The following is a 9972-nucleotide window of genomic DNA, read 5'->3' as shown; positions in this document are numbered from 1 at the left end:
AGTCCTGGAGTTCGAGACCCCTGTGCTAGGGTTTCCTGTTAGCTAGTCAGAAACAAGTTAGCTAACTTCTTAGCTAGTTTTTTTGTGTTTCCTCATGGAACCCTTAATGCTTCGTTCGAATAGGACACTAGAGGAGTTGTAAGATGCATCCTTAATTATTAATGTACCTAATATAATGAATAATAATATATAATGGGTAAGAAATAGTGGTAGTACATCGTTTGGATGGGCTTTAGTAACCTATCCACGTCTGGTTGACAAAATAGTAGGTTGAATATTTTCATGAAAACCGTGAAAATTGTTGATTCTCATAGATTTCATTTATTGTATTGGGCTATTTCCTAAAAATTTCAGTGCTTGCAACCATGCTTTTATTTTTTTTGTGTGTTTTTATGGGTTGGAGCAACGTCAAGCTGGTCGCATCTACACTTTTATTTGGCTGTAGTGGAATTATTCGACTGCTCCTGTATGTTATACAACTCCTGTGGTTCTGTATGCTCTATTGGCTTGAGATCTGGTGACTCTGGACACCATTTGAGTACAGAGAACTCATCGTCATGTTCAAGAAACCAATGTGAGATGATCTGAGGTTTGGACAATTAGAATATGAGCACGGTGTGGTCAGGAAGGGATGGACATTCTCAGCAGCAAAGGTCAGGTTGGCTGTGGAGTTTACGTAATGCTCAGCTGGTAGTTATGGGATCAAATTGTGCCAAGAAAATAGCCACACTATTAAACCACCACCAGTCTGATCTGGCCCTAAGATCCTGTTGTCTCAGCAGAAATCATAACTCATCAAACCAATCGCCATTTTTTTTAAATCTTTTGTTGTCTAATATCGGTGTGCCTGTTAAAATTGTAGCCTCCTTTGCTTAGCTGGTCTTCTGCTGCCGTAGTCCATCTGATTTAATGTGTAGTGCATTCTACTACTATTATTTGGTTGTAACTACATCTGAGTTACTGTTGCCTTGCTATCAGCTCAGAGGAGTTTGGCTATCCGGTTGTTCAGTCTGACGTCACTAGCCGTGTCTGGGTCTAAACTCCGCTGCAGGTCCATATATCAAACGATCACTATGGCATTACTGAGAGTTGAAAAACTGTCTAAAGTCTTTCATCTTTAATAAAATGATCAGCGTTCTGCTCTCCCAGGTGTAACAATTGAGTTTAACATCCAGGCATCCATGAAAACGGAATTTATGACATTTAACGGAGTTAGAAGTTAGCAGGGAGTTAGCTCGCTAGCTTCTATCTAAATACAATATAGCATGTCCTGACTGCGGGGTTTTGGAAACAAATTAAAACGTACAGCTCTGCTATCACTTCCAGCATAAATGAAGACAGAAAACTAAACAGCAGTAACGTTTGTAGGGTTACTGAAGTTGGGCTAGCTGGTATATAATGATGTGCTGCGTGACCGCTAGCGACACATCTACGTTAGCATAATATAAACAAGCTAACTTTTTTTTCCACTCGATAAAAGTTACCGTGAGTGTTCTCGGTGGTCAGGAACAAATGTAATCGCATGGCAGGATGCTGTAAAAGGACCAAACTTCAGCCAGGAGAACAACTGAGATAATCCATCCACAATACGAGGTTAGTCATTCATATACTGCTGCATGGGCTGGGCTGTAGTTACATCCTAAGGTTTTAAAAACTGAGCTTAAATAAATGATTAGTGGTAATAAAAGCCGAGGGAGGTCAACAGTGATCACTGACTGTTTTAGGAGCTTTTTGAGATCAAATAGAAGAAAATACATAACATTAAACATGTTAACAACACAAAAGCCATATTAAACGCAGACTACTTTAGACCCGGAAGTAGGATTCGTCGCGTCATCACTGAACAACCGGATTCTTTTCTGAGCGCTGGTATCACAAAGAGAACATCAGTTCACTGGATATTCTTTTTACAAACTGTAACATAACAAAACTACACGTAAGGGTGGACTTAGTCAAGATCAAAATAAGCAGGAGAACTTGTGTTTAATGAAAATGTCCAAGCACTTTGTTAACTCGTGTGTCATGTGAGGATAAGATTACAATAAGCTAACAAAAAACAGTCTGAAATTTGTCTTTGTCTTCGGATATTCGTTTTGCTGATGATTTGATTGAAAAGGCATTACACACAGTAACTCAGGCGCTGCCGCACACAATACAATGGATTAAGTCAACCTTGCGAAAAGGCCTTAGTAAAAAAAAAAAATGACTGGCAACCAAAATGGTGTCTGTCAAGAAGAAAAAAGGCAAGATGAAAGAACATGTCAAGGGAGAGATAATATCTCTTCTGAGCCTGAGGCAGATGCATACACACACACACACACAGATGCACACACACACCCTCTGACAGAGTTTTAATAAAACCTGTCCGACGCCCTCTCCTTGGGTAAAGTGTGAGTGATGGCCTGGATAGACTCCAGGCTGAGCTGCAAACAATCAGCCTGACTCTCTCTCTCACACACACACACATAAACACACAGGTGAACACACAGACGGGAGAATCTGTCCTGACTGACACTCATGACTCTCGCTTGGCTTCACCCAAATACTTGGCTGCCTTTGTTCTGAACTTATTTTATAAGTTTGTGTGGTGCACATGTATTTCTGTGTATGAGCAGACATAGTGTACCTGGAGGGTTTTATCTGCCTTTGAACATGCATGGGAGAAAGGAGTGTTTGTAGGTGTGTGCTTTTATGAAGTCAAATAAGGCAAACAGCACCTTGATGGAGATGCCTTTTTTTTTTGCGTGGCTGCACTTGAATCACTGAGGAATATTTTATCAATATTTGTGAAGTCAAAAAGGGCAAGTTTATGTCTGATGGAAGGCCTCCAGCTTCTAATTACCTGCAGGACACAGTGTGTGTGTGTGTGTGTGTGTGTGTGTGTGTGTGTGTGTGTGTGTGTGTGTGTGTGTGTGTGTGAGTGCGTCTATGTGGTATGGATTGACATTTGACCTGCGCTGTACCTGGGCTCCGGGGACATTTCGACTTTTTGCTGTGTATTCATGTGTCCCCCTAAAACATGACTTGTAAATGCATTTTTAAGTGTCTAAATAATAATTTTTTCTACTTCTTATGAGGTCATTATTTATCTTTTGACCTGTATTTGCTTAAACTGTAGTGTAAATTCATTTATTAAACTATAATTAAAAGATTTTCTGATTTTCTTAAAAGTCCACCTATACCCCTCACCTGATTTTTGTGTATTCCAGTGTATTGCACAGCGACGTTTCGAGTTAGAGTGGATGTGTGTAGGTACTGCAATTTAATACACATTTTCAATACACACGGCCGGAAGTCATTGTGATTGGTAGGCTATATATATAGGCGGTACCTACAGGAAACGGCGCCACAACTTTCGCGCGCGTGCCCTTTAACAAGTGTATGTCGACGGCAATACGAAGACGGATTAAAAACACAAAGGTAAGCCTTTTTTAATGTAAAATGCACCATGACTTTAATACTATATGAAATTATAGGTGCACAGGCCTATATTAAACTGGTTTAATTTATGCTTTATGGACTGTTAGTGAGTCTTTGAAGAAGTAAAACGGCCCCAGCGTTTGTCATTGAGTAAATAAAATAGGGCTGACGACTAACCGCGTCAACGCGATAAAGCGGGCTAACCCGTGTTAGGATTTACTCGGTGTTAAAGCATTATTGTGGCTTAAACGTGTTAATGCCGACATCGCGACTAACGCGATTAACAATTAAACCAGCGCAGTCTGAGTCAAAATCCCTGATGTCGCTGTTAGCTAATTTCGGGCAGTTTGTCCAATGTCTGTCCATTCTGCTGACAGCCCTAAAATAAAAGCAAGGGTATAAGTGTATTTAGTCGTGTATTTATTTATATGCCTGAAGAAAAAACTTCTTACAGTTTTGATGCCTAAGCTTTCTCAGTACTTGTATCACTCTCTGCAGTCGCCATTACAGAAATGTCACATGTCGCCATTTTGAGTACTAGGCCTTTAACATTTTAAAAGAAGGCATAAATTAGCACTATGAATAAGTCAGCTGTGTTTATGCTGTAAACTACACTACTGCTAGTTCTGCTACTACTGATGATGATGACAATGATGACGATAATCGTAATACTTTATATGCTTTGGTAATACAGCCAATCGTACAGGAGAACATGCGAAGGAGACTCATTCCTCCACGGGAGGATGCAGTCTGTCATGTTTCTGCTGGAAGGGACAAACTGGGACTTGATATCCACTACATAAATGCCTTCAAAGGTAAGTTGGTCTTTAGTTTGGATTAGATTTGGAGTTTGTCACTGTCTTTTGTCACTCACTTGGTATGCCTCTGCAATTCAGGTCGGGGCATTTTCACGACTGTTCCATTCCAAAAAGGAGACTTTCTTTTGGAATACAGAGGTAAACTCATAACAAAAGAAGAATGTGAGCGGAGACACAGAGTTTATCATGACAGCCTGAAGGTGTTCATGTTTGAATTCAAGTTTGATGGAAAACTCTGGTGGTGCGTATTATATCAGTGTAGTTTGATTAAGATTAAATTACACATTGCTTTTGATTTATGAAAAAAAGCTTCCTAACTAGTTAAGCTAATACTTTTTTGCCTAACCCCACAGTGTGGATGCATCTCAAGAAGATGGGTCATTAGGCAGACTTGGACTGATGTGGTTGTCGTTGACAAGTGCTAAGATGAAAATATTAAATATCAATGGAAAGCCCCATCTATGCTTATTTGCAAGCAGAGACATAAGTCCAGGTGAAGAAATAGACTATAATTATGGTGACTCGGATTGGCTCTGGAGATGCAAGGTATTTCTACAATTGTACTTTTTGGAACTGATAAATTGCATACCCTAAGCCATTTTTACATTTGTACCTACTCAAATTGGCTTAACGTGACTTAGGGCATCTAGTTTTTCACTGAAATTGAGTATCACCTACTGTGCCTGGGGTAACTATAGCAATGCAGCCGAGCATCCAGTGATATAAATGCCACAGCAAGCATGGACGTCAAGGTGACAAAATGCCTGCTGCTCAGTCTATACTTTAGTGTTCAATTCAGGGATCACGCTGTTAATTTTGGTCGCTATTTCAAACATTTCAGAGTTTCAAAAATGATGGCTTGGATTTTCACGAAGGAGGCGCACTCATAACTTATCGAGTGACACCATTGACCAGCCACCTGGTGGCATTCAGTCTATGTCAAATTTTCTGATCACTTTGGATCACTTGGAACCTTGGTGCAGTAGTTACTGAAAAACTACATGGTACTATAACCTACTGGAAAAACAGGGGTAGGTACTAATGGAAAACAGGCAATTGTGATGGCTGCCACATCAAAGCCCTCTAAAAGCACTAAAAAAATATCAGCAGGTATGCAGAAATAAAAAATGGCTTTCGGTTTCTAAATTTTAACAGTGATTGATGTTTAATGTGATTCTACACAGCAAAATCTCCAGTGTTAAATTAACACTGGAGAGTGTCTATAAGGGTCCACACCTCTGAGTGTTAAATACAACACTGTTGAGTGTTAAATTAACACTTTTGACAGTGTTATATGTTTAAAAGTAACCTAGTCGGTTTTGAAGATTAACAATGGCTAACACTGAGCAGTGCTGATTTTCTAACACTGGAAAATAACTCAAAATGTTAGAAATATTCCAGTGTTAGAAAATCAGCACTGCTCAGTGTTAGTCTTTGTTAATCTTCAAAACTGACTAGGTTACTTTTAAACATATAACACTGTCAAAAGTGTTAATTCAACACTCAACAGTGTTGTGTGGACCCATATAGACACTCTCTAGTGTTAATTTAACACTGGAGATTTTGCTGTGTAGCCTCTTTAGTTAGATTCATTTTAAATTTTGTCCCTCGAAGATAAATGGGCCCTAGTGACAGTTCGTTGCTGCTACAGGTGATTGTTTTACTCCTTTAGCAATGGCTTAAAAAATAAAGAAATCACACTGACTATTTGTCTCTTAATCATAGGGCCTTAAATTCTCTATACATGACAGTGAATATTTTAAAGACAATAGCTTGAAACTTATCTTTCTCATACAGTTTATTTAATGTTTCAAAAGCCTCTTCAAAAATGCACTGTATATTCATTTTCTATCTGTTACACACGAAGACGGAGACCAGCCAGATTCAGAAGACTGTGAGCTGCCTAAAGCCGCAACCAAACAGCTTTCCAAACAATGATCTGATTTTAATGAATGTTTCTCATGCACGATGTGTACCTTACGCTATTTGCCAATAGTGAAATGGTCTATTCATCCTCTTGAGTGATGCATTTTTAGTAACTGTCAGATTACTGTTCTTTTGTCTTCATTCTCTATCTGTTACACACGAAGACTGAGACCAGCCAGATTCAGAAGACTGTGAGCTGCCTAAAGCCGCAACCAAACAGCTTTCCAAACAATGATCTGGACCTGAAACATCCAGAGCCTGAAAGGGTAAATATAATCCAGTGTACCACTTAATGAACTAATAATTTAATCTATCATCATTCTTTATGGATGCTGTGTGTGTGTGTGTTTGGCAGTCACCTGGGTGTGATGTGATTTACATGGACCGTGGCTTGTAGGTCCTTTTCATTGTTTCAAAGTGCAAGTCTGGATAACATCTGAGTGTGTGTGTGTGTGTGTTAACCACCCAAATGTGACTTAGGAGGACCACACTGTTATTGGGGGACTCCGTCAAAGTTTGCTTCATGGTGACATCACTCTGGTTTTAGGAGGGGTCTTCTCGTATGTCTTGACAGTTTGACCTACAGCATGCAGAACTGACTGCATGTGCTTTGTTTCTATGTTGAAATTTTTTGAAACTCAGGCTTGAACATTAAGATAGATAGTACTATACAACTTCTTAAGTTGTTTTAGGCACTTTTTACTGCTTTAGTGCATGGGCTCTCTCTGGCTGTGTACTCTGGCTTCTTCCCACAGTCCAAAGATGTAGCTTATGGGGTTAGGTTAACTGGTGATTCAAAACTGCCCTTTGGTGTGAATGCAAATGCTTGTCCTTCCATGTTAGACTGGTGATCTGTCCAGGTTGTACTGCCCTATGGTAGCTGGTATAGGCCCCAAAACTGCTACCCCACAATCCTGATAAGGATAAGTGGAAGAGGATGGATGATTGCAAAGGAATCAGTTGTTAACTATTGTAGCCAGTATTTTTTTCAGAAGAAAACATTTCTTGAGTGGAAAGGCCCCCCCACACACACACACATGCAAATTAAAAACAGAAGCACAGGCCTGCCCAGTACAGTTGCAAGAAGAGCACTTGGTCTAATCTTTGTGCCATCTTTTCTTTGTTGCAGGATCTTGATGAAGAAATGCCTCAGCAAGACTCAGAAGCCATGCATTCTTCTTCAGTGCAAGATTTTGAAGAGGTAACATTGACCTAGGACAGATTTTAATGAATGTTTCTCATGCACGATGTGTACCTTACGCTATTTGCCAATAGTGAAATGGTCTATTCATCCTCTTGAGTGATGCATTTTTAGTAACTGTCAGATTACTGTTCTTTTGTCTTCATTCTCTATCTGTTACACACGAAGACTGAGACCAGCCAGATTCAGAAGACTGTGAGCTGCCTAAAGCCGCAACCAAACAGCTTTCCAAACAATGATCTGGACCTGAAACATCCAGAGCCTGAAAGGGTAAATATAATCCAGTGTACCACTTAATGAACTAATAATTTAATCTATCATCATTCTTTATGGATGCTGTGTGTGTGTGTGTTTGGCAGTCACCTGGGTGTGATGTGATTTACATGGACCGTGGCTTGTAGGTCCTTTTCATTGTTTCAAAGTGCAAGTCTGGATAACATCTGAGTGTGTGTGTGTGTGTGTTAACCACCCAAATGTGACTTAGGAGGACCACACTGTTATTGGGGGACTCCGTCAAAGTTTGCTTCATGGTGACATCACTCTGGTTTTAGGAGGGGTCTTCTCGTATGTCTTGACAGTTTGACCTACAGCATGCAGAACTGACTGCATGTGCTTTGTTTCTATGTTGAAATTTTTTGAAACTCAGGCTTGAACATTAAGATAGATAGTACTATACAACTTCTTAAGTTGTTTTAGGCACTTTTTACTGCTTTAGTGCATGGGCTCTCTCTGGCTGTGTACTCTGGCTTCTTCCCACAGTCCAAAGATGTAGCTTATGGGGTTAGGTTAACTGGTGATTCAAAACTGCCCTTTGGTGTGAATGCAAATGCTTGTCCTTCCATGTTAGACTGGTGATCTGTCCAGGTTGTACTGCCCTATGGTAGCTGGTATAGGCCCCAAAACTGCTACCCCACAATCCTGATAAGGATAAGTGGAAGAGGATGGATGATTGCAAAGGAATCAGTTGTTAACTATTGTAGCCAGTATTTTTTTCAGAAGAAAACATTTCTTGAGTGGAAAGGCCCCCCCACACACACACACATGCAAATTAAAAACAGAAGCACAGGCCTGCCCAGTACAGTTGCAAGAAGAGCACTTGGTCTAATCTTTGTGCCATCTTTTCTTTGTTGCAGGATCTTGATGAAGAAATGCCTCAGCAAGACTCAGAAGCCATGCATTCTTCTTCAGTGCAAGATTTTGAAGAGGTAACATTGACCTAGGACAGATTTTAATGAATGTTTCTCATGCACGATGTGTACCTTACGCTATTTGCCAATAGTGAAATGGTCTATTCATCCTCTTGAGTGATGCATTTTTAGTAACTGTCAGATTACTGTTCTTTTGTCTTCATTCTCTATCTGTTACACACGAAGACTGAGACCAGCCAGATTCAGAAGACTGTGAGCTGCCTAAAGCCGCAACCAAACAGCTTTCCAAACAATGATCTGGACCTGAAACATCCAGAGCCTGAAAGGGTAAATATAATCCAGTGTACCACTTAATGAACTAATAATTTAATCTATCATCATTCTTTATGGATGCTGTGTGTGTGTGTGTTTGGCAGTCACCTGGGTGTGATGTGATTTACATGGACCGTGGCTTGTAGGTCCTTTTCATTGTTTCAAAGTGCAAGTCTGGATAACATCTGAGTGTGTGTGTGTGTGTGTTAACCACCCAAATGTGACTTAGGAGGACCACACTGTTATTGGGGGACTCCGTCAAAGTTTGCTTCATGGTGACATCACTCTGGTTTTAGGAGGGGTCTTCTCGTATGTCTTGACAGTTTGACCTACAGCATGCAGAACTGACTGCATGTGCTTTGTTTCTATGTTGAAATTTTTTGAAACTCAGGCTTGAACATTAAGATAGATAGTACTATACAACTTCTTAAGTTGTTTTAGGCACTTTTTACTGCTTTAGTGCATGGGCTCTCTCTGGCTGTGTACTCTGGCTTCTTCCCACAGTCCAAAGATGTAGCTTATGGGGTTAGGTTAACTGGTGATTCAAAACTGCCCTTTGGTGTGAATGCAAATGCTTGTCCTTCCATGTTAGACTGGTGATCTGTCCAGGTTGTACTGCCCTATGGTAGCTGGTATAGGCCCCAAAACTGCTACCCCACAATCCTGATAAGGATAAGTGGAAGAGGATGGATGATTGCAAAGGAATCAGTTGTTAACTATTGTAGCCAGTATTTTTTTCAGAAGAAAACATTTCTTGAGTGGAAAGGCCCCCCCCACACACACACATGCAAATTAAAAACAGAAGCACAGGCCTGCCCAGTACAGTTGCAAGAAGAGCACTTGGTCTAATCTTTGTGCCATCTTTTCTTTGTTGCAGGATCTTGATGAAGAAATGCCTCAGCAAGACTCAGAAGCCATGCATTCTTCTTCAGTGCAAGATTTTGAAGAGGTAACATTGACCTAGGACAGATTTTAATGAATGTTTCTCATGCACGATGTGTACCTTACGCTATTTGCCAATAGTGAAATGGTCTATTCATCCTCTTGAGTGATGCATTTTTAGTAACTGTCAGATTACTGTTCTTTTGTCTTCATTCTCTATCTGTTACACACGAAGACTGAGACCAGCCAGATTCAGAAGACTGTG

At 40.2% G+C, this 9972-nt stretch overlaps 3 long non-coding RNA genes across 3 annotated transcripts; all 3 read left to right on the top strand.

Annotated features, from left to right (window-relative positions):
- Positions 1–6399: 6399 nt before the first annotated feature.
- On the top strand, positions 6400–7563 carry LOC113033590 (uncharacterized). The gene is made up of 3 exons (XR_003274053.1): positions 6400–6430; positions 7294–7365; positions 7534–7563. It is a non-coding gene; the product is annotated as an uncharacterized LOC113033590 (long non-coding RNA).
- Positions 7564–7604: 41 nt separating this feature from the next.
- Positions 7605–8768, top strand: LOC113033589 (uncharacterized). Its single transcript, XR_003274052.1, has 3 exons — positions 7605–7635; positions 8499–8570; positions 8739–8768. It is a non-coding gene; the product is annotated as an uncharacterized LOC113033589 (long non-coding RNA).
- Positions 8769–8809: 41 nt separating this feature from the next.
- On the top strand, positions 8810–9972 carry LOC113033588 (uncharacterized). The gene is made up of 3 exons (XR_003274051.1): positions 8810–8840; positions 9703–9774; positions 9943–9972. It is a non-coding gene; the product is annotated as an uncharacterized LOC113033588 (long non-coding RNA).

Source organism: Astatotilapia calliptera, chromosome 12 (assembly GCF_900246225.1).
Source record: "Astatotilapia calliptera chromosome 12, fAstCal1.2, whole genome shotgun sequence".
Lineage (NCBI taxonomy): Eukaryota > Metazoa > Chordata > Actinopteri > Cichliformes > Cichlidae > Astatotilapia > Astatotilapia calliptera.
The sequence above is the reverse complement of the archived record's forward strand: the minus strand, read 5'-3'. Positions and strand labels throughout refer to the sequence as shown.